At 44.5% G+C, this 21,413-nt stretch overlaps 1 protein-coding gene across 1 annotated transcript in view; it reads left to right on the top strand.

Moving 5' to 3' along the window:
• NUP85 (nucleoporin 85) overlaps window positions 1-21,413 on the top strand; it is a 1,184,651-nt gene that overhangs the window by 418,063 nt on the left and 745,175 nt on the right. The gene's annotated exons all lie outside the window — the stretch shown is intronic.

Raw genomic sequence — 21,413 nt, 5'->3', positions numbered from 1 at the left:
ACCGCTCCCACCAGGCATCTCCTTATTCAAGCCAGGGAGGCTACCATTACACTTTGTCATCAACTAGGAATTACCTTGAACTGGGAAGAGTCTGCCTTGCTGCCCTCACAGCATGTTGTTTTTATAGGCGCCGAGCTAGACTCTATTCAAATGCGGGCCTTTCTGCCACAAGAGAGAATAAGAGTGCTGCAGTCTCAGATTCACACATTGTTGCCCCTCAAGAGAGTACAGTCCTGGTTAGTTCTCCAGCTCCTGGGATCCATGGCTGCCATCATCATGCTGGTGCCTCTAGCCAGGTTACACATGCGGATCCTGCAGTGGCTCCTTTCGGCCCAATGGTCCTTTCAAAAACGTCCTCTTTCCCACTTAATACTTCTCACGGAACGGTGCAAACAGGACCTCCGCTGGTGGCTATGCTCCACCAATCTGGACAAAGGGAGGAGCTTGATTCCTATGTCTCCAGTGGCCACGGTGACCATGGACGCCTCTCAGATGGGGTGGGGCGGGGGCATTATCTTGGCAGGACGGTCCAAGGCATGTGGCAAGATCACAAGGTACACCTGCACATCAGTGTTCTGGAGATGAGAGTGGTGTTACTAGCGTTGCGGGCACTCCAAAGCTCTCTTCCTCGGGGAACGATTGCAATTCACTCTGACAACATGTCCGTGGTGTGGTACCTGAACAAGCAGGGGGGAACCAAGTCTTATCCCCTCTGCAGAGAGGCCATGCGAGTGTGGCATTGGGCAGTGTCTGCCTAGCGGTTTTTAGTGGCAACGCACATTCCAGGAAAGACCAATGTGATAGCGGACAAGCTGAGCAGAGCTATTCTGATGCCTTATGAGTGGTCCCTGAATGACCGAGTGGCGGTTCAAATTTTCAACAGGTGGGGTCAGCCTTGCTACGATCTCTTCGCCAGCCCTCTCAATGACAAATGCAGCAAGTACTTCACACTGATCCCCCCCACAGGGGGAGTCACCAGGGATGCTCTAGTCCACGATTCGCCCCCTGGTCTAATCTATGCTTTCCCTCTGTTTCCTCTGTTACCAAGAGTGATTCGGAAAGCCGTATCCTTGGGAAGCAGGATGATTCTAATTGCTCCACACTGGCCTCAACAAGTATGGTTCCCCTTTCTTCAGCAGTATGCAGTGGACGGTCCTTGGACTCTGGACCCAGTGCCAGACCTACTGATTCATATGTCAGGACAGCTCCACCCCTCCCTGCGAACCCTCAGGTTGACAGCCTGGCTGCTCCACTTCCATCACTAGTTAGATGACATTCCTTTTCACCTGAGGTGGTACACATCTTGTCTTCGTCTCATAAGTCTTCCACCAGAAGGATTTATTCCAGCAAGTGGAAGAGATTCTCCATTTGGGCTCAGGCCCAAGGTTTGGACCCCTTCACAGCCCCAATTCCGTCGGTCTTAGACTTTTTGGCCATGCTTTTCTGACAGGGCACCTCGCCTGCTACCATTAAGGTGCAGCTGGCTGCAATTTCCAACTTTCGTACATCTTACGAGCCTTCTCTTATGGGCCATAAACTTTGTAAGGCCTTCTTGAAAGGCGCCTGGTTACTTCACCCTCCAGTTTCAGAACCCGTCATGCCATGGGATCTAAACTTTGTGTTACAAGCCATCACTTCACCGCCCTTTGAATCGGCTGCCACCTGTGAATTAAAATTTTTATCTTGGAAGACGGCTTTCCTGATAGCCATTACATCGGCCAGAAGAGTATCAGAGATTCAAGCCTTGTCCATTAAGCCTCCGTATTTGACCTTCCATAAGGACAGAGTTTCCCTGAGACTTAACCCGTCCTTCCTTCCGAAGGTGTCATGCACCGTTAATCTGCATCAGTCTATCGAGTTACCAGTGTTCTTTCCGAACTTTTCCAATAAAGCAGAGTTTAGGTTTCATCAGTTGGATGTGCACAGACAACTAAGATTCTCCTTACACAGGACTAAGCATATTAGGAAGTCTGATCAACTGTTTGTGTCCATCTCAGAAAACAGAACAGGTTGTCCTATTTCCAAGAGCACAATTTCTAAATGGATCAAAGATTGTATTTCCTTTATCTATTCGTCAGCAGGCAGAAATTTACCTTTTCCCGTTAAAGCTCATTCTACCAGGGCAGTGTCTACATCAATAGCATACCATGCTAGGCTTTCATTGGATGATATTTGTGCTGCGGCCACTTGGGCTTCTCCGCACACCTTTATTACTCATTACAAGTTGGACGTGGCTTCTAGGGGCCGGGCTTCCTTTGGTTCCATGGTTCTCAGGAGTATTTTCCTATGAGCCGCCCAGGATAAAGGTGCTGGGGACGCTGTCCCGTGAGTAAAGAATGTAGGCGAGATAGGACCACATAACATCAGGTAGTTATGTACTCACCATAACGATCGATGTATGTGGTCCATCTCACCTCACATTCTTACGTACCCTCCCACCTGCCCCCTTCCTATAGGATTTGGAGGAAAATTGGTTCTGAGAACCCTTCAATGTCGGTTGTTTTTTCTTTCCTTTCAGGCTGGAGCTCCCTCCAGTGGCAGTTGTGTGTGTGGGGTGTGATTGGGATGGCTGCAAACTAGATCTGGGGCTAGGGCGAGGTGCATCTTCGGATACCGGGTTAGCCCAGCCAATTAGAGACTTCGTGCTAGAAAATAAGTTGGCAGAGTCGGAGCCGATTCTCGGCTCCGAACCCGTGAGTAAAGAATGTGAGGCAAGATGGACCACATACATCGATCGTTATGGTGAGTACATAACTACCTGTTCGGCAGGTTGGTCTTTTATACAGTTGAACCAAGTAAAAAAGCACTACTGTTGCGAGTCCAAAATCTTCTTTAATAAATCAGAGAAATTAATTTCTGTGATTTATTAAAGAAGATTTTGGACTTGCAACAGTAGTGCTTTTTTACTTGGTTCATTTGTTCTTATTGAGCACTATTGCACCATATATCTTTGGTTCTTTTATACAGTTGATTCATGTCATATCCATTTGAGCCTATGTCACATCACGTAAATTTTTGTTTTTTTAAAACCCTCAAACAGAACATACACCACCACCACCACCCCAAAAAAACCTCCTAAAATGTATGAACTTTACAATAACACTCAAAACTATGTACATCTTCAAATATTGAAGTTTTTGCTTCCTAATAAAAACATAAGTTCTAAGTGGATAACTACACAGCCAGGCTAAAGTTAACCAAAAAGAAAGGTTAGTCATGCTAAGACACATGGTACAGCCTGCACTATTAGTAAGTGCTGTTTGATTTTTTATATCTGTATAACTGTCAGCTGAGAAAACACTTGAATGCTTTCAGTAAACACTTTCTCCAAGCCATTTTCTTTATCAGATAGTCTTCTAGTGACATGCAAACTAGACACAAAACTACTAAGGGTACCTTGTTTATAAGAAGAAAAGCCTTATGATATTCAGTATTCTTTTCATTTACATGCTTTGTAACAAACATATTACTGGATAATGCCTAGGGTTTTTACCCAGCCATTTCCCTAGGCAAGCATGGGAAGAAGCACACCAATTTTTCTTTTGTCATACTCTCTTAACCAGACCCTTCCACTTTCCCCATCTCCTCACCTCCTCATTCTTTTTTTCATTGCAGTGCCTACATATGTCAAAATTGGACAAAGAAAAAGGCAGAAGGGTGAACAAGATAAAACAAAAGCACCTGTTTATATTCGTATCCCCATTGCATTTAAAACAACTTCAGAGAACTTTACTCCAAGTCTAACTGGTTTTGTATTATCTTTAAAGCTGTCACACCTGGGAAAACCCCTGAGTGTTTTCGGGGAACGTTATGTCCTAGTCAAGTTCTCTTTTCTTCTTTTCCCTCAGCCAGTTCCCTTCCAGTGGACTATCTCCAGGTTCTCTTTATCAAATTATCTCCATGGCAGCATGAAGAACAGCTGCAGAAATGCTACTTAGTGTACATATTTGGAAGAGCTAGAAAAAAAACTTATAATATTTAATATTCTTTTTTTCATTTACTTGTTTTATTTTAAAACAAAGGTCCTTAATTAGTAATTTCCCCATGGAAGAATGAAAAAAGCACATTAATTTGAACTCTGTCATGCCCCCTTAACCAACCTCCCTTTTTCCTTTTTTTTTTTGTTAATCATTACATTGCCTATATTTCTCAAAACTGCACAAAAAGAAAAAGAGAAGAGGGGAGAAAAATAAAAACACCTGTTTACAATCCCCACTGCACCCAAAAATAGCATGCAAAGAAAACCATGCAACACAGATACAATACTATTAAGGAAATGTTTTCTTTAATTACAGTTTGCGTTCTCCCCTACCTAAAGCATTTTTCCGAACATTAATTATATGACGTAGAGCATATACTTGAGTCCTTCACTCAGCAAACAAATTTTGAAGAACTCCAATGTTTCCAGATTTTCTTGTGGTGTTATATTTCACAAATATAATTAATGCTTTGCAATCCCACATCAAGTTACTGATTGTATTACTGTTCTTCTCCATCACCCAAATCCTGTGTCTGCTTCATTTCCAACATACTCTCAATTCTTCTGGTCAACTCTCATGCTCCCGTTCTTCTCTGCAACATTCTCCATTGAAATAGTGGAAAAGGTTTCACAGGTGCAGTCTGTCTGTGGTCTTTATTACCAGATGAGCGAGAAGCCGAATCTCCATCTGTTTCACAGCTCAGTTTTTGTTGGACAAACGTTTGTATTTCCTCCTTAGCAATGCACTTCATCAAAAAATGATGTTGTCTCTCCTGGGAAGAATGCCTTGAAGACGGCTGGATACAGCAGTTTGAATCTCACACCTGCACCTCTACATTATGTGACTAGAAGGATGAATTTATTTCTCTTTTGTCCTTCTGACACCGTTTTAACAAAGTCATTTCTTTCTGCTGATAGGATTGCATCCTTACTGTTAAAGGTCTAGGTTGGTTTCTTATAGCTAGATTTGGAGCATACACACAATCTGCCCATTGAACTAATAAGTCCTGCTCTGGAGTACCAGTCCAGTTGCTTATCTGTGCTTTTATAAATTTAATGCAGTCTGTTCCTTCCAGCTTCTCTGGTATGGCTAAAAATCTCAAGTTTTCCGTACATGCTCTGTCCTCTAATTCTATTATTTTTTGAAACATCTCTATCTGAGCAGTCTCATATTCAGCCAGTTTCTTCGTTTTGACCTCTGATTTTTGCAGCTTTATCATCTCCTCTGAATATCTGTTTAAAGCGTCTTCCATTTGTTCCAGACTTTTTTTGTTTGTGTTAATATACTGTATCAGTGTTTTGTTTATTTTAACCAGGTCGGTATGCAGTTGTCTTATATCATCCTGTAGGTTATTGGAAGTCATGTCTGAAGGTTGCATTACGTTTTGCTGAACAGCTGCAGAACTCTGCCTAGTCCGTGTTTCTTCCTCACATTTTGTAGCTGATTTTTTTTCCAGGTCTTCTGTATTTCTTTATTCCTGGCATCCAGGCAGTGTACTTACTAGCCAGTTAATGAAATTTACTCATAAACACAAGTCTACTGGCCTTCTCTGCTGAGTTTCTGTTTTCACAGTGGAAGAGCTAAAAATTAGCTGATGTTCATTGTGTTACACTGCTGCAGTCATTACACTTGGGTTATCCTGCCGTCAGGTGGTTCCCCAGTCGGCCTGTGTTCCAAAGTCTTGGTCCAGCGTCGGTTGCTGTCGCCTCTTCCCTGACATCAGTGTGGCAGGGGTATATAAGATGCAGCCGACGCCATTTTCTTCAGTCTTTCTTGCCGCGCAGTGCCCAAAGCAGAAGCAGTTCGCAAGTACCGGTCAGCTGACTCCTGAGATTTTCAATCTCAATCCAGAACTGAAGTCTTCTAAAAATGCTAAGTACCCCGTTGGGGAAACTTTTTCTTGCCTCAGACCGATGTCAATAAAAGTTAATAACTGTATTTCTTGTGGGAAGCAAATACCCCATAAGGATTTCCAATCCTATTGTATTCCATGCCTAGGCCCAGACCACGACGTCACTGTTGTCGGTTTTGTGCTAGGTTTAACAAGCACACTATTAAACGTCGGTTTGATTTTGCCCAACATTATTTTGGCAGAAAATTCAATTACACCATGCCGTCAGAACTTCCGACGACCAGATTACATAAAAAGTGCAAAGACAAGGACAGGCATCCGAGGCCCAAAACTGACAATGAGGCCTCTTCTAGGCCGGTCGCCGGTTCTCCGGTTTTCAGCGAGGCACCTACGCAGCCCCTGATGACCGCTTCCACAGAACCACAGACCTCCTCCGACTCCCACCTGGAGCTGGCTGGGCCTTCGGACGCACTAGGTATTCAGATTACCGAACCTAACCCTACAGAGGGAACCGAAGTAGCTGAGCAATCCACAGCTACAGAGGGTGTTTTCAGACCTACCCCGTTAACCATTAAACCCTCTGTTAAGTCTATGCCGAAGAAACAAATGCTTAAAATGGCTGAAGACCTAATCACCCTGATCAGGGGGTCCCACCCCCCTCCTGATAAAAGGCCCAGACAAGATGCAGACTATGAGTCTTCTGACCAGGTGTCCATTTCCTCAGACTCCGCCTCAGACCTAGGATATTCCTTATCCCCTTATGAGGATTCTGATGCTGAGGAATCAATTCCATCAGCCTCTCCGCCTGAGGACTACTCCTTTGGGGAGACCTTACATACCATGAGGGAACATTTCCACTGGGAAGGCCAGGATTACTCAGAATCCAAGAAAAGGCTCAGAGACTTCCTTTTATTGCCTCAACACAGACCCCTTGCTGTCCCGCCAGTATTAGATAATGTGGATGATTTGTACACTGAATCCAGCTTAAACCCTGACTCCTTGCCCCCAGCCCCAGTTAAACCTGATAGATATTATAGAGTCCCTGTCTCTCTCAAATTTCTGTACAAAAGCCCTGTTGCTGACCCTGAAACTATTTCTCAGGGACCCAAAGGGATTAAGGCCTCATCAGCAAAAAACCCAGTTCCCTCTTGACAGAGATTCCAGAGCATTAGACAGATGGGGAAAGAAAGTATATATGTCTGCAACTTTAGCAATGAGGGCCTTGAATTGCCAGTTTCACATGCTAAAATATCAGCAGTTTTTAATGTCTCAGTTGAAACAAAAGATGCTTCCAGTTTCAAATCCTCCTAATTTTAAAGAAATGCAGGACTTATTGCATGCAGCTGAACAAGTGGGAAAACATACTTTGCAATGTGGGTTTGATTCCTTAGAGGCCTCGTGTAGAGCAGCAGTTACAGGCTCTGTCATTAGAAGGCATGTTTGGTTAAAAGAACATACGCTGCCAGATCATGTTAAGGCCAAGTTATTGGATGCACCTTTGCAGCGGGATGTGTTGTTTGGAGTTAAGGCAGAGGAGGTATTAAAAAAGATGGACGATAAGGCAAAATATATGCAAACGGTGAAAGATTTCTTACAGGTTCAGTCTCCTCGTTTTAGCAGAAACTGGACAACAAAGAATTGGTCCTTTCCAGTCACAGACAGACCTCAAAGGGGCAGATATAGACGTCCAAGAGGTAGAGGTCAGACACAAGGCCCTTACAGACCTCGACAATGGGGTGCACCAGGCCAGAAAGAAGGGGAAGACAGGCCTCAACCTTATAAAAAGCAGCCTCAATGACTTTCCACTACAGCTGCCAAACAGCTCTCTCTTGGCAGCCCCCTTAGGAGGAAAATGGGCACTTTCCTATCACAATTGGCATTGCATCACCAAAGACAAATGGGTTCTCAACATTATATCTCAAGGTTACAGGTTCCACTTTCACACTCTGCCAAGGTTAAAAGCAATGCCAAATCTGCCACCAAATCAATGGGCAGAGGCTCAAAAACAAATTAGAGCACTCGTGGACATGACAGCTATTCAAAAGGTACCACCACAAGAACAAGGACAAGGATTTTACTCACGGCTCTTTCTGGTTCCCAGAAAGGACAAAGCCTAGAGACCCATTCTGGACCTTTCTTCTCTGAACACTTAGATATTCCGAAATTCATAATGTTGACACTACAGCAGCTTCTTCCCATGCTGGGCAAGAAAGCTTGGCTCGTGACTTTGGATCTCAAAGAGGCATACCTGCATGTCCCTATCAGACAAAACTGCAGAAGATACCTCTGATTTCTAGCTGGTTCAATGCACTATCAATTCTCTGCACTACCCTTTGGCTTATCTGCTGCGCCCAGGGACTTCACAAAGTGCCTGGCACCAGTAATTGCATTTTGCAGGCAAAAAGGAATTCAAATTTATCCATACCTGGACGACTGCCTGATTCAAGCAGAGAGCAAGGACATTCTTCTAAAGCATCTGGCGTACGTAAAAAAATTAAGTTGCCTGGTGTACACAGTAAACGAAAATAAATCAAAACTATTGCCCTCACAACAGATAATATTCCTGGGTGCCAGCTTGAACATAACGGCCCAGATGGCTTATCTCATGCCAGACAAGCAAGGACAACTGACTCAATACTTTCATTTAATGGCAACAAAGACCCAACTCCCTGCAAGAAAAATTCTGCAGGCCTTGGGCTACATGGCATCTTGCATACTACTAATTCCATATGCCAGACTGCATATGAGGAAACTACAATGGTACCTAAAGAGTGTATGGTCTCAACACTGTCAAAGTTTGGAAAGAGTTATACCACTAATTCCTTGCCTTCAACAGGAGTTTTGATGGTGGGCTCAAGCTTGACACCTCAACAAGGGACAGCCTTTTTACTCAACCCACAGCCAGGTAGACACTGACAACAGATGCATCGGGTTGCACCTGGGGAGCGCACATGGCAGGAAAATGTATTCAGGACGAGTGGTCCACAGAGCAAAGACATCTCCACATCAATTAAAAAGAGATGCTAGCTGTACAAAATGCAATTATATCTTTCAAGGACATGCTGCATCCAGGACAGTTACTAATAAAGACAGACAACACCACAGTTATGTGGTACATAAACAAGCAAGGGGGCACACACTCCTACCCCCTCTGCAGACAAGCCATGACCTTGTGGAACACAGCTTTAAATACCAAGGTCATCTGCAAGCACAATTCCTGCCAGGAGAGAAAAACACACTGGCAGACGACTTAAGCAGAAACATCATGGATCCCCACGAATGGGAATTAAGCCCACAAATATTCAGAATGATAACACAAAAATGGTGGAGACTGGACATAGATCTGTTTGCATCCCCAATGAACTGCCAATTACAGAAATTCTGCACAAGGAGCTACCATCCACAAGCATGGGAAGTGGATGCCCTCTCATTCAGCTGGAAAAAACTACAAGTATACGCTTTCCCTCTTTTACCTCTCTTTCCAAAGGTACTCATAAAAGCCAGGCAGGAAGAGCCAAGGATGATCCTGATTGCACCAGACTGGCCACGCCAGGACTGGTACCCAATCTTAAAGAACTTAGCACAAGAACCACCCTGGATTTTGCTTCAAATCCCACAGTTGTTGACACAGCACAACAAACAGATACTTCACAGCCAGCTAAAGACCTTAAATCTAGCTGCATGGAAAATTCCTTGACCAAGCAAGCATTGCCTCTCTCCAAAGCTGTTAAGGATGTCATTTTGGAGGCCAGAAGGCCTAGCACCAGGAAAGCCTACTCGGATAAATGGAGGAGATTCTGTGCCTGGAACCAAGCGCACAGCCTTGACCCTCTTGTCCCAAACATTCCTCAGATACTTAAATACTTAACTGAGATGCTGGACAAGGGCCTCTCCTTCTCATCCATCAAGATCCATGCCTCAGCCATTTCTGCTCATTACAACACGGATCCACCAATTTTTTCTAATCCTTTGCTCAAACAGTACCTCAGAGCGGCTAAAAACATGAGACAGCAGAGTAGAGCACCTACACCAACTTGGGACCTCAACTTTGTTTTGGAAAAATTAACTTTACCTCCTTTTGAGCCAGCTAACACAGCAGAATTAAAATACATCTCTTGGAAGACTGCACTGCTACTGGCAGTAACATCAGCATGAAGAGTTTCAGAATTACAGGCACTAATGGCAGTGGAACCTTTCCTCATCTTCCACCAGGACAGGGTATCCTTAAGAACTAACCCTACGTTTATGCCAAAGGTGGTATCAAGTGTGGCTCTAAACCAAACTATTCACTTGCCAACTTTGTATCCAAAACCACAGAAAAAACGGGAGTGACTACTGCATTCTTTGGACATTCGCAGGCAGTTACGCGTCTACTTGGACAAAACCAAAGCTTTCAGCAAATCTGAGCAATTATTGGTAGCATACGCTGCAGGAGCACAGGGAAAAGCCATTTCAAAATGGATAGCACACTGTATACGCTTTTGCTATACCCACCATGGGAAACCTGTACCTAGCAGCATTAGATCTCACTCCACCAGGGCAACAGCCAATTCAACTGCCTACCTTAGAGGAGTGCCTACCAAGGATATTTTGGAAGCAGCAACATGGAGTTCTGTGCATACCTTCACCAAACATTACCATTTGCCTTTATATTCCAAATCCAGAGCTGGCTTCTCCACTGCTGTGCTGCAGGGCCTTATAGCCACCCCTAATGCCTTATAGATCCAGCCTCCCTACCTCAGCTTTGGGATTCCACCCAAGTGTAATGACTGCAGCAGTGTAACATGATGAACATAGTACAGTTTTGTACCTACCATAAATGTAGATGTTCGAGTGTAAACACTGTTGCAGTCCAGGTTACCCTCCCTCCTTCCCCTCTTACTTTCTGGTACGTACCTAGGTCAACTACCCTTTATTATCTATGGGGAGTATTTGCTGGTAATTAAAAATGGTTGTTTGCTTTTCTTTTACATATTTTACTAGCAATTTGAATTGCCTACCTATTTGGGGGCACCTGACATCTAGGGCAAGAAAAACTGAAGAAAATGGCATCAGATGCATCTTATATACCCCTGCCGCACTGACGTTAGGGAAGAGGTGACAGCAACCAACGCCGGACCATGACTTTGGAACTCAGGCCGACTGGGGAACCGCCTGACGGCGTGATAACCCAAGTGTAATGACTGCAGCAGTGTTTACACTCGAACATCTACATTTATGGTAGGTACAAAACTGTACTTTACCCAGTGTGCAGCCGTCTTGGAACTCTGTAAAATAGTCCTAGTTTTTGGTTGCTTTTTAAATTCTATGTTTAGATGTGATGATCAAATCTTAGGTTTCTGACTGTTACTTTCCCTGTAGCTTGTATGATGTGCTTGTTCATTTTGTTATATTGTTTGATAGTCTAATAATTAATTATTGCACAGTTTGTTGAACTGTAGGAGAAAATGCCATTAATTTAGCTTGTGATTTGGAAAAGTTTTAATTGTAGCCATCTTTCTATTTTTGTAAAAGAGAACTTAAGGTTGTATTACTGTCATATGGATAATATGGTGGAACACATTAGAGTAGTTATTTTGGATTGACTTATCTGGCTCTGAGGCTGTATGCATTACATTTATGAAGATATTTGGCAAGTAAAGGACTTCATATTGAATCATGTAGCACTTCTACTGTTAGAGGTTGGATAATATTTTGTATGTTGAGAGGGGCAACATGTGTGAAACAGTCAATTGTTTTATTGTGAAGGCCAAATTCCTTCTCAGAATAATAGTGTGGAGGTAGAAATCTATGTCAAATGCTTTTAAGTAAGTCTAAAAATCTAGGTGTAATCATTTTACTGTGATATAATTTTCAAACTAGACCCGTTTCTGTGCTAGTACATGGTTAAAATTTGTCTTGTGTTGTAGAAAGCAGCTTGTTTTCAGTTAGGTAATGGATCAGTTTTAAGTGCCTACATTGCTTGAATGTTTTGTGTGGTTGGGATAAGGTGTATAAAGGCTTGCTATGTACCAAGTCAAGGCATTTCCAACTTTATGTAAGGGAATCATCTTCTCCTTTCAGCTTTTCCCATTGGGGATCACCACAGAGGAGTTGCCAGCCTGGTGCCCAACCTTCCACAGAAGACACATAAGTGGACTCCCACACACTTAGGGCCAATTTTAGAAAGAAGTAAGGGAATAATATGAAATTGCTTCAAGAGTTTAGGTACTATGGATTCTTGAGTAGACCAGTTTTCTAAGTTTTTACATTGGGTATGTGATGATCTTCTGCAGCAGTGTAAGTGCTTTATACAAATTTTGTAATTGTATTCATAGAAATTGCAGTGAGGGTGGTAGTAGTAATGCTACATGTGTTGGTATCTTTCATATCTGGTATTGGATTTATTATGGAAGCTTTCTGTTATTTTATAATGTGTATTAAGTTTACATGCTGCATCATATGCTGTTTTGTCAAGGAAAGGGCATGGTAAAGATTTTATTACCAGAGTTTAGTAGGGTATTGATTGTTGACTATTCATGAATGTGTTTTGGGTTACCATAGTGACTTTTTGATTTTGTTGTGGGGTCATTTTAGTTGTATTATGCAAGTGATGTCATTGGTTAAGACTGTTTGCCATTCTTTCTTGATGCAATTTTCCATGCTTATTTTTATATTACATTAACTAATTTATTATTATTTCTGGTTTGAGCCATGGTGCAAATATACATTAAATTCTTTCTTACATGGAAGGAGCCTAACGAGTACTGTTAGGACAATTTTGGCGAAATATTTTTTTACTCTACTTAATGGTAGAATTTTTATTGGTTTGCATTTACTTTGTCTTTAAGGATCGATGTGAAGATGTTTGTATTGTACTGGATTTTTCTGTATATTCTGGTATGTTTCTATATAGCATAGGCCGAGTTAGGGTCACTAATGGAGTCTGGCATAATTTCTGCGTAAGTAATGATCCGAAGTAGGAACTTCATTAGTCAGCAACCTGTGGGATACAGATCCGATCTCGGATCCGAGCCGGCAACTTCTAACATAGCATAGATCCGAGCTCCTAGCTCCTCCCCCTTACCCATAATCCCCTGCCTGCCCTAACTGACCTCAGATCTAGTTTGCCGCTCTTCAAGCAACAGCTAGGTTCAGAGCTCTTGGCGTTTTGTGAGGAAAAAAAGTTTTTGTATTTTTTCTTCTGAGTGACTGGTTGTGTGTCTGATAGGTTTACCCTTTCTCCTTTTTATATATATATATATATATATCATACTTGTTTTAATTTAAGTATAATTCTCCCTCCCCCGCTGGTCGTAGCGTGTGTGTGTGACTGAATTAGGGGCCTAGTGAGTGTGCTTTCCAACAGTATGTCGGAGGCCCCTAAGGCAATTTTTTCGAAATGCACCAAGTGTGGTCACAAGCTTTCACCGGCTGATGGCCACACTCGGTGCGTTAGGTGCCTTGGGGTTGAACACCTCTCTTCGGGTTGCGCGATTTGCACGGCGTTCAACCCCAGGGCACTCAAGGATCGAAGGTCGAAGCTAGTTCTGGTGGGCCTTCTACCCCCAGACTCTGCTTCGGCCTCCGGTGCTTTGGTGCCCGCTACCCCCTCGGTAGCGGTCACCCCTTCCTCTGACCGGGACTCAACCTCCCGCTTCGGCTCCGGAGGATAGGGAGGCCAGGAAAGAGAAGCGGTGGGAGAAGCACCTTAAGCGGCGGGCCGAGGATTCTTCATCGGCCCCGCCCGCCAAGAGGGCTTCCCCGTCCAAGTCTTCTCGATCTCCTCCTCCTCGGATCGGATCCCCTTGTTTCTACCCGGGACCAGAGGAGGAGGTGATCCGGTCCCCGTCGAGGTCATCGAGGCGACACTCCAGGTCTGCCTCGGTGGCCTCGTCGAGGTCCACTTTTAGTATGTCTGATGCGGATATGGACCCGATGATGAGGAGATTCATCCAGGCTCAAATGCAGATGGGAGTGCTCTTGCCTCCCCCCCCTCTGGGGGGAGCTCGACCCATTTTTTTCGCTCCTATAGCTCCTTCTCCGACCTGCATTCCGGGCTCGGAGCCGAGCCACGTTGGATCTGGGGGTAGGTCGGAGCCGACTGTGCTGGGCACATCGGCTCCGACTATTCCCTCGAGTCTGTCTGATCCGACCTCTCGGAGCCGTGGGCCGAGCTTCGGATCCGAGGGATTCGGTGTGCTTTTGGCTCCGTCCCGGTCGGAGCACACTGGTCCTTTGGATCCGACGTTCTCGGCACCGGGTCCGATCCCCGCTTCGGATCCGAGTGGGAGTCGGATCTCGGATCCGTCTGAGAGCGGCTCCCCCTCGGCTTTCGCTGCATTGGAGAAGGCACTGTCGAGTGCTTCCAGGCCTCCGGTCCTGGCTTCTGCTCCCTCCTGCACTCCTTCTCATCTGGTCCTGGCTCCCTTCATTCGGCCCTCTGGGCAGCCTGCCTCAGCACCTTTAGGAGCTCCAGTGGAACAGGTTACAGCTCGTGAGGACTCCTCGGACAGCCCCCCCCCGAGGAGATTCCCCACAAGGCAAAGTGCAAAAGGAGGCACATAGACTCCCCTGAGAGTCTCACAGAAGATACGGACTTGGATGAAGGGGAAGGCTCCCCGAGATCACCCCCTGAGGATGTCTCCTTTGGAGACATCATGGAAATGCTCAAGATCAGAGGTGGGTGGTCTGCCCCCAAGGCTTCCTCTGACGAGTCCGTATTCCTTGAGGCGTTCGAGGCAGGACCATCTACCTCTTGGGTGTCCCCTCCACCCGACCCCCTGGTGGATCTCATATCCTCTAGGGCTTGGAAGGAACCGGACACCGTAGAGCCGATCCCCAAGTGCCCAGACAAAATTTTGAGCCCCCCTGCAGAGAGATCACATTGGAGCAGAGGTCCCCCTGTGGATGCCATGTTGGTGGCTGCAGCCACTAAGAAAGAGTTGGCTCTGGAGAGCCCCATGGTTCATCCTCCGAGCAAGGAGTCTCGCGCAATGGACCGTCTTGGGAAGCGGGCCTTCAGTTCAGCGACTTTCTCTATGAGGGCCTTGAACTATATGGCACACGTTATTAGGATGCAGCGGGACCTAATTAAGGAATACGCTGCTTCCCCCCCCCCCGGGGTCCATGTCGGAGGGAGACGAGGATTTGTACTCTTCCCGAATGGCCACCTTCCGCTCTATCTCTAATACCTCTATGCGGCTATTGTCTCATGCTACAGAGGGAGCTGCTAGAGCAGGCGGAGTCGGGCTTGTCATGAGGAGACAGGCCTGGCTCCGTCACTGTGACTTCTTGGAACCCTTTAAGGCGTCATTCGCGAATGCCCCTTTTGATGGTTCTGCACTGTTCGACAAAACCGTTCGCGGCACTCTTGTCCAGAGCGAGAAAGACGGGAAGACCTTGTCTGCCATAGGAGTCCGCTTCTCTGTGCCCCAGAGGTCCTTTTCCAAGAACCAAAAGGGTCAGAAGAAGATGTGGTTCCGAAAATCGCATCAATCTCAGTCTGCTCAGGGCAACCAGTCCTCTCGTGGCAGAGGAGGACAGGGAGGACGCCGCCCCAGAGACAGAGGGGGTCTGAGGAATTTTGGGTTCAGAGAACCTTTCTCTGAGGCCCACGCAGAACCCCTGAGGGGTTTCCCGACTGCTCCACTTTGGAGGCAGTCGGGGGGCGTTTTTCGAAGCACCTGGCAAAATGGGAGTCCATAACAACAGATCACTGGGTGCTTCGCATTATATCCAGAGGTTACCTAATTCCCTTCATAACCAACCCCAGAATCAGAAGCCTTCCCGACGTTCCACCCAGTCAAAAGAAGGCGGCCGCTGCAGAAATTCAGCAGCTTCTACAAAAAAAGAGCCATCCAGCCCATCCCCCCAGATCAAGTCGGATCAGGGTTTTACTCCAGGTTCTTTCTGGTGCCAAAAAAGACGGGGGACTTGAGGTCCATCCTCGACCTCTTTTTCCTAAACCTGGCGGTACCCAAACAAAAGTTCCGAATGGTCACATTGTAATCCGTCCTCCTCTTATTGCGGTAGGACGACTGGATGTGCTCTATAGACCTCAAGGATGCATACTATCACATTCTAGTGGACAGGCGTTCCAGGAGGTTGCTCCGCTTCCGGCTGGGAGCCAGTCACTTTCAATTCAGGGTCCTCCCCTTCGGTCTCACCTCAGCCCCCAGGGTGTTCACCAAGGTCCTAGCGGTAGTAGCGGCCCACCTGAGACTCCAGGGAATTCAGGTCTTTCCATACCTGGACGACTGGCTCCTCACAGCCCCAACAAGGCATCTACTTTGCTCAGGCAGGGACTATTTTCTCGGTCTGGCTCCACTATTAGGATTAACCATCAACATGACCAAATCCTCTCTCATCCCTACACAGATGCTAGATTTTATAGGGGCAAGACTGGATTCCAGACAGATGCTTGCGTTCTTGACTCCAGATCGACTTTGGAACCTGATGTTACACGTGCAGGCCATTCTTCATCTGCAAACTCCTTCGGCGGAATTGATTCTGAGGGCCCTAGGATCTATGGCGGCTGCAATCCCTCTGCTACCATTGGCCCGGTTGAACATGAGGGTTCTACAGTGGACCCTCCAGGTACAATGGTCCCTGTCTTGCAACCCTCTGTCTCACCCCGTTTCCTTAAACAAGGTTTGCAGAAAATCGCTCCTGTGGTGGCTCCAGTCTCCCAACCTCCACACTGGCCATCCCTTCTCACTACCTCCACCAGTCGACACAGTGACCACGGACGCTTCTCGCCTGGGGTGGGGGGCATTTTTCAGGCAGAACAGTCCAAGGCACTTGGAACGACGTAGAGACCTCTTTGCATATCAACGTCCCAGAGATGAGAGCGGTGCTTTTGTCGTTGCAAGCACTACACAACTCTCTTCTGGTGGGGACAATTGCGGTACAGACAGACAACATGTCGGTAGTCTGGTACATCAACAAACAGGGGGGAACCAGGTCTTACCCCCTTTGCCGCGAGGCCATGAGAGTGTGGGAATGGGCGATTTCCACCAACCGCTTTCTCATAGCAACACACATTCCGGGACGGTCCAACATTTTACCAGACAGGCTCAGTCGTACTATCCTGACTTCTTATGAGTGGTCACTCAACCACCGAGTGGCAGAGCAAGTATTTGCCCGATGGGGGCGACCTTGTTGCGATCTTTTTGCCTCTCCTTCAAACACGAAATGCAACGATTACTTCGCTCTGATCCCCCCTCCGGTGAAGTCGCCGAGAAACTCTCTAGTTCATGCTTGGCCTCCCGGTCTGCTTTATGCTTACCCTCCTCTACCCCTGATGTTGAAATTGTTACAGAAAGCCAGGCAGCTGGGGAGCAGAATGATCCTCATTGCCCCATTCTGGCCTCGTCAGACGTGGTTCCCTTACCTATGGTCTCACCTAGTGTATCCACCATGGATTCTGGATCCCATTCTGGATCTCATCTCTCACCCTCTCGGTCTTCCGACTCCGAACCTGGTCAACCTCAAGCTGACGGCTTGGTTGCTCCAGTTCCACTCCTCATAAGGACTCCCGGGATCTCATCACCGGTCAAAGCCATTCTTGTAGCAGCTCACAAGCCTTCCACCAGGAAGGTTTATCGGAGTAAGTGGAAACGCTTCACCATTTGGGCAAAACACCGTCGTTTAGACCCGTTTACAGCCCCGATATCATTGATTCTAGATTTTCTAACCTCTCTCTTTCACCAGGGGCTAGTTCTTCCACAGTCAAGGTACAGCTGGCAGCAATCTCATACTACCATGTGGGGCAAGAGTCTGGTCCTATTATCACTTCCAAACTGTGTAAGACCTTCCTCAAGGGTACCTTCCTCCTTAGGCCTCCAGTTAAAGAGGTGGTACCCCCATGGGATTTATCCTTAGTCTTGCAGGCCTTGACTGGTCCCCCATTCGAACCGGCTGCCACGGTTGATTTCAAATTTTTCTCTTGGAAGACAGCCTTTTTGGTGGCCATAACTTCAGCCAAAAGGGTATCGGAATTGCAAGCCCTTTGTGTCAAACCACCATATTTGGTTTTTCACCCAGATAGGGTTTACCTCAGAATCAACCCGTCCTTTCTACCTAAGGTATCTTCAGAAGCGAACATCAATCAATCCATCAATCTCCCAGTGTTTTTCCCCAACTTTCATAACAAAGGAGAGTACAAGCTTCATTCCTTGGACATACACAGACAATTACGTTTTTATATCCACAGAACTGCTGGTCATAGGCAATCCGATCAGTTGTTTATCTCCTTTGCCAAAAGTAATTTCGGAAAATCAGTTTCTAATGTTTCTCTCTCTAGATGGATCTCGAGTTGTATTCTGTTAGCATATCAGAGTTCGGGAAGGCCTGCACCTCAAGGAGTCCGTGCTCATTCTACTAGGGCCGTTGCCACTTCTGTGGCCTTTCAAGCTAGGGTTCCACTGGATGACATTTGTTCCGCAGCCACTTGGGCTTCATCTCACACCTTTATCAGCCATTATAAAATAAATGTTGTTTCCCGGGGTAGAGCGTCCTTTGGCTCTGCGGTGCTCCGGAATATCCTTCCATGAAGGCCACCCAAGACTTGGGTAGCTGGGGACTCTGTCCCACAGGTTGCTGACAAATGAAGTTCCTACTTCAGATTAAGAAGTTATGTACTCACCATAACGTTCCATCTGAGTAGGTATCTTCATTTGTCTGCAACCATCCCCCCCTCCTTCCCCCTGACCGATTGGATCGCTCTTGTGTTATTAGCATGTGTTCCCATTGGGACACCTGTTATCTGTTGTGCTATGGGGCAAACTTGATCTGAGGTCAGTTAGGGCAGGCAGGGGATTATGGGTAAGGGGAGGAGCTAGGAGCTCGGATCTATGCTATGTTAGAAGTTGCCGGCTCGGATCCGAGATCAGATCCGTATCCCACAGGTTGCAGACAAATGAAGATACCTACTCAGATGGAACGTTATGGTGAGTACATAACTTCTTATTGCTTACATCTCTTGTTTATATCTAGGCCAGTATACTTTATTTAGCAGTGATTGTTGTATATGTTTTCATTTATAATTTAACACCTTTATTGAATTATCACTTAAGACATAGGCAAACTTATCTTTATGTAAAATAAAACAAACCATATTAACATGTTCCTAGTTACAAATATTATACATCATATATATATATATTCTTTTATATAACTATCATCAGTCCATAAATTACTCCGTTCTTACCTTCCTTTAAACCTCATTCCTCTTCCAAAACATAAAGCATGCATTGTTTGCACAATTTCCATTTTTTTTTTCCATGTACCATTTTCTAAAGATCCCACTTCCAGTTCTTTTATCTCTGTTAACATTATTCAATACTTCAAGTATAGTTGGTTTAGAATTTGATTTCCATTTTTAAGTAACTGCTTTTTTGGCAGCCACCAGAATTAAACCCAGCAAGGTCTTACTATTCAGATTCTGTATCCCAATTCAAAATATTTTCTTAGTTACACCAACTGGCTCACGCACTATTTCTGACAGAGTACTCTGTGGGGATTTTTTAAAGTCTGCCAACTATATGCTTCCCAAACATATGTTTCTAGTTAACTCATTCTTCCCCTTCACATTTCCAGTATTTGGCATCTGCCTTAGGAAAAATTATTTGTAGTCTGCTTGATGTATAAAAATGCCTGTGCAAACACTTCCAAGGAAAAATCCTACATCTTCTAGACGTTGCATATTTTGGACCCTACATATTTCCTCCCATTGTTTATTTGTAAATTGCTTATCCATTCTCAGTTCCCAATTTTCCTTACCTCCTCTGATTGATTCCTATGGTTATTGTACAGTATTTTATGTGCTTTACAATTTATATTTTTTTAACAGCAGCAGCTTTTCTAAATTCAAATAAAAACTCTACCAGAGCAGGTTTTTCACTTGGGATTCTCCTAGCTCTTTCTGTTTGCTTATATTCTATCAATCTCTGTTAGGGAAGGCAGTCTCTAGCCTGGAATTCGAATGTCTACTTGGTTTCTTCCCATTCTATTACCCTTCTCTCTCTAGTTATTTGCTCCCAGTACATTGGGTCCTTTGCCAGTTTTTTCCAGTGAATTCCAGTTCCTCCTTGTCTAATCTCTATACCCCTAATTGCATTCATCCCTATCAGTAAAATCTCCTTTCTTGTGTTGGCTTAGTTCTTAGAGTACTTTCTGCTACATTATGAATATAATATTTTGTATAACTGCTGTTGTACTTCTTAAGGATCTGTATCCAAAATATACTGTCTCCTTATTTTTTGAATTTTCCCCTGCGTCATCGTCATCCTTTTCCAGTTTGAATTACAGCTTTCTGCTTGTGTTGTGTTTGAGCTTTAACTGTGTAGTTCTAATCCTTTCAAATCAGTTAATCCTAAACCACATTGTTCTGTTGGAAGGATCAGCTTATCCCACTTAACCCTTATCTTCTTCCCCTCCCAGATAGATTCCTTCAACTGTTTTAGTTATTGCCCCAACTTCTCTTCTGGTTAATAAAAATATGCATGACCTGTATGTAAAACTAAAGAGACTAAAACATTTTCACTGTTTGTATCTTGCTATCCATATCCATAAACAAGAGCTTCTGCTTTTTCAGTTTCTCTATTACTTTTTGTTTAGCCTCTTCCTACATAACCTTAGCTGCCATAACAGAATTCGAAATTCTTCATTTTATTATGTCCCCATAAACATAGGTGTTGCAGTACCAGTGCATGTGTGGGCACGTCATTTACAGCTATAGCCTTTGTTTTATTTTCATTAATTATTATTTATCTTCATTAATTTTAAAGTTCATGTAATTTTTATATCCTGAAAAGACTTGAATCAGTCTCAAAATGTCTCAGAGCACTGAGATGTCTTTTTTCTGGTTTTATCAGGTACAAAATGTCAACAAGTAAAGCCAACTTTTCTTGATTAGCATAACGATTAATTAGTGACTTCCATCACTGTAAAATCTTAGAATATATGTGTATGTGTGTATGTGTGTGTATATATATATATATATATATATATATATATATATATATATATATATATATGTGTGTGTGTGTGTGTGTGTAACTACGTTTTGTGTATAAATATAAATAGAAATGTAACTACTCTGTGCTTGACTGGAACTTAGTATAATGCATTGTAAGCAAGTGGAGCTTTTCTGCCCAGGCCTCCGCTGAAAATGGGTATTACCCAGTCGGACTTTCCCGGTAAACAATAACAAATAAATAAAATGTCCCTGAATTTATGAGTCAGTTATTTTCTGTGTGAGTGGCTGTAAATGTAAAGTAAATAACAAAGGAGAAAGAGAACATCCCTGCACAGTTCTTCTGTTCAGTTACAACTTGTCAGAGAGGAACCCTTCCACTTAAATGTCTGCCTCCCATCCCTCATATATCCTGTTAATTAACCTGATTATTGTATCAGGGAATGCAGATGCAGCCATTGTCCTGCTCATAAAATCCCAGCTTACTGTCTTGAATACTTTCTCTGCATCTAAACCCACCAACAGCAGCTGCATTTTCTTACATTTTACTTCTCTTTTTTTTCAGTAAACATCTTTATTAAATTATCATGTATGGCACAGGCAATCTTACATTTATATAAAT

Source organism: Protopterus annectens, chromosome 10.part0, assembly GCF_019279795.1.
Source record: "Protopterus annectens isolate FY-2018-M chromosome 10.part0, PAN1.0, whole genome shotgun sequence".
Classification (NCBI taxonomy): Eukaryota; Metazoa; Chordata; order Ceratodontiformes; family Protopteridae; genus Protopterus; species Protopterus annectens.
This window is presented reverse-complemented; position numbering and strand designations above follow the sequence as displayed.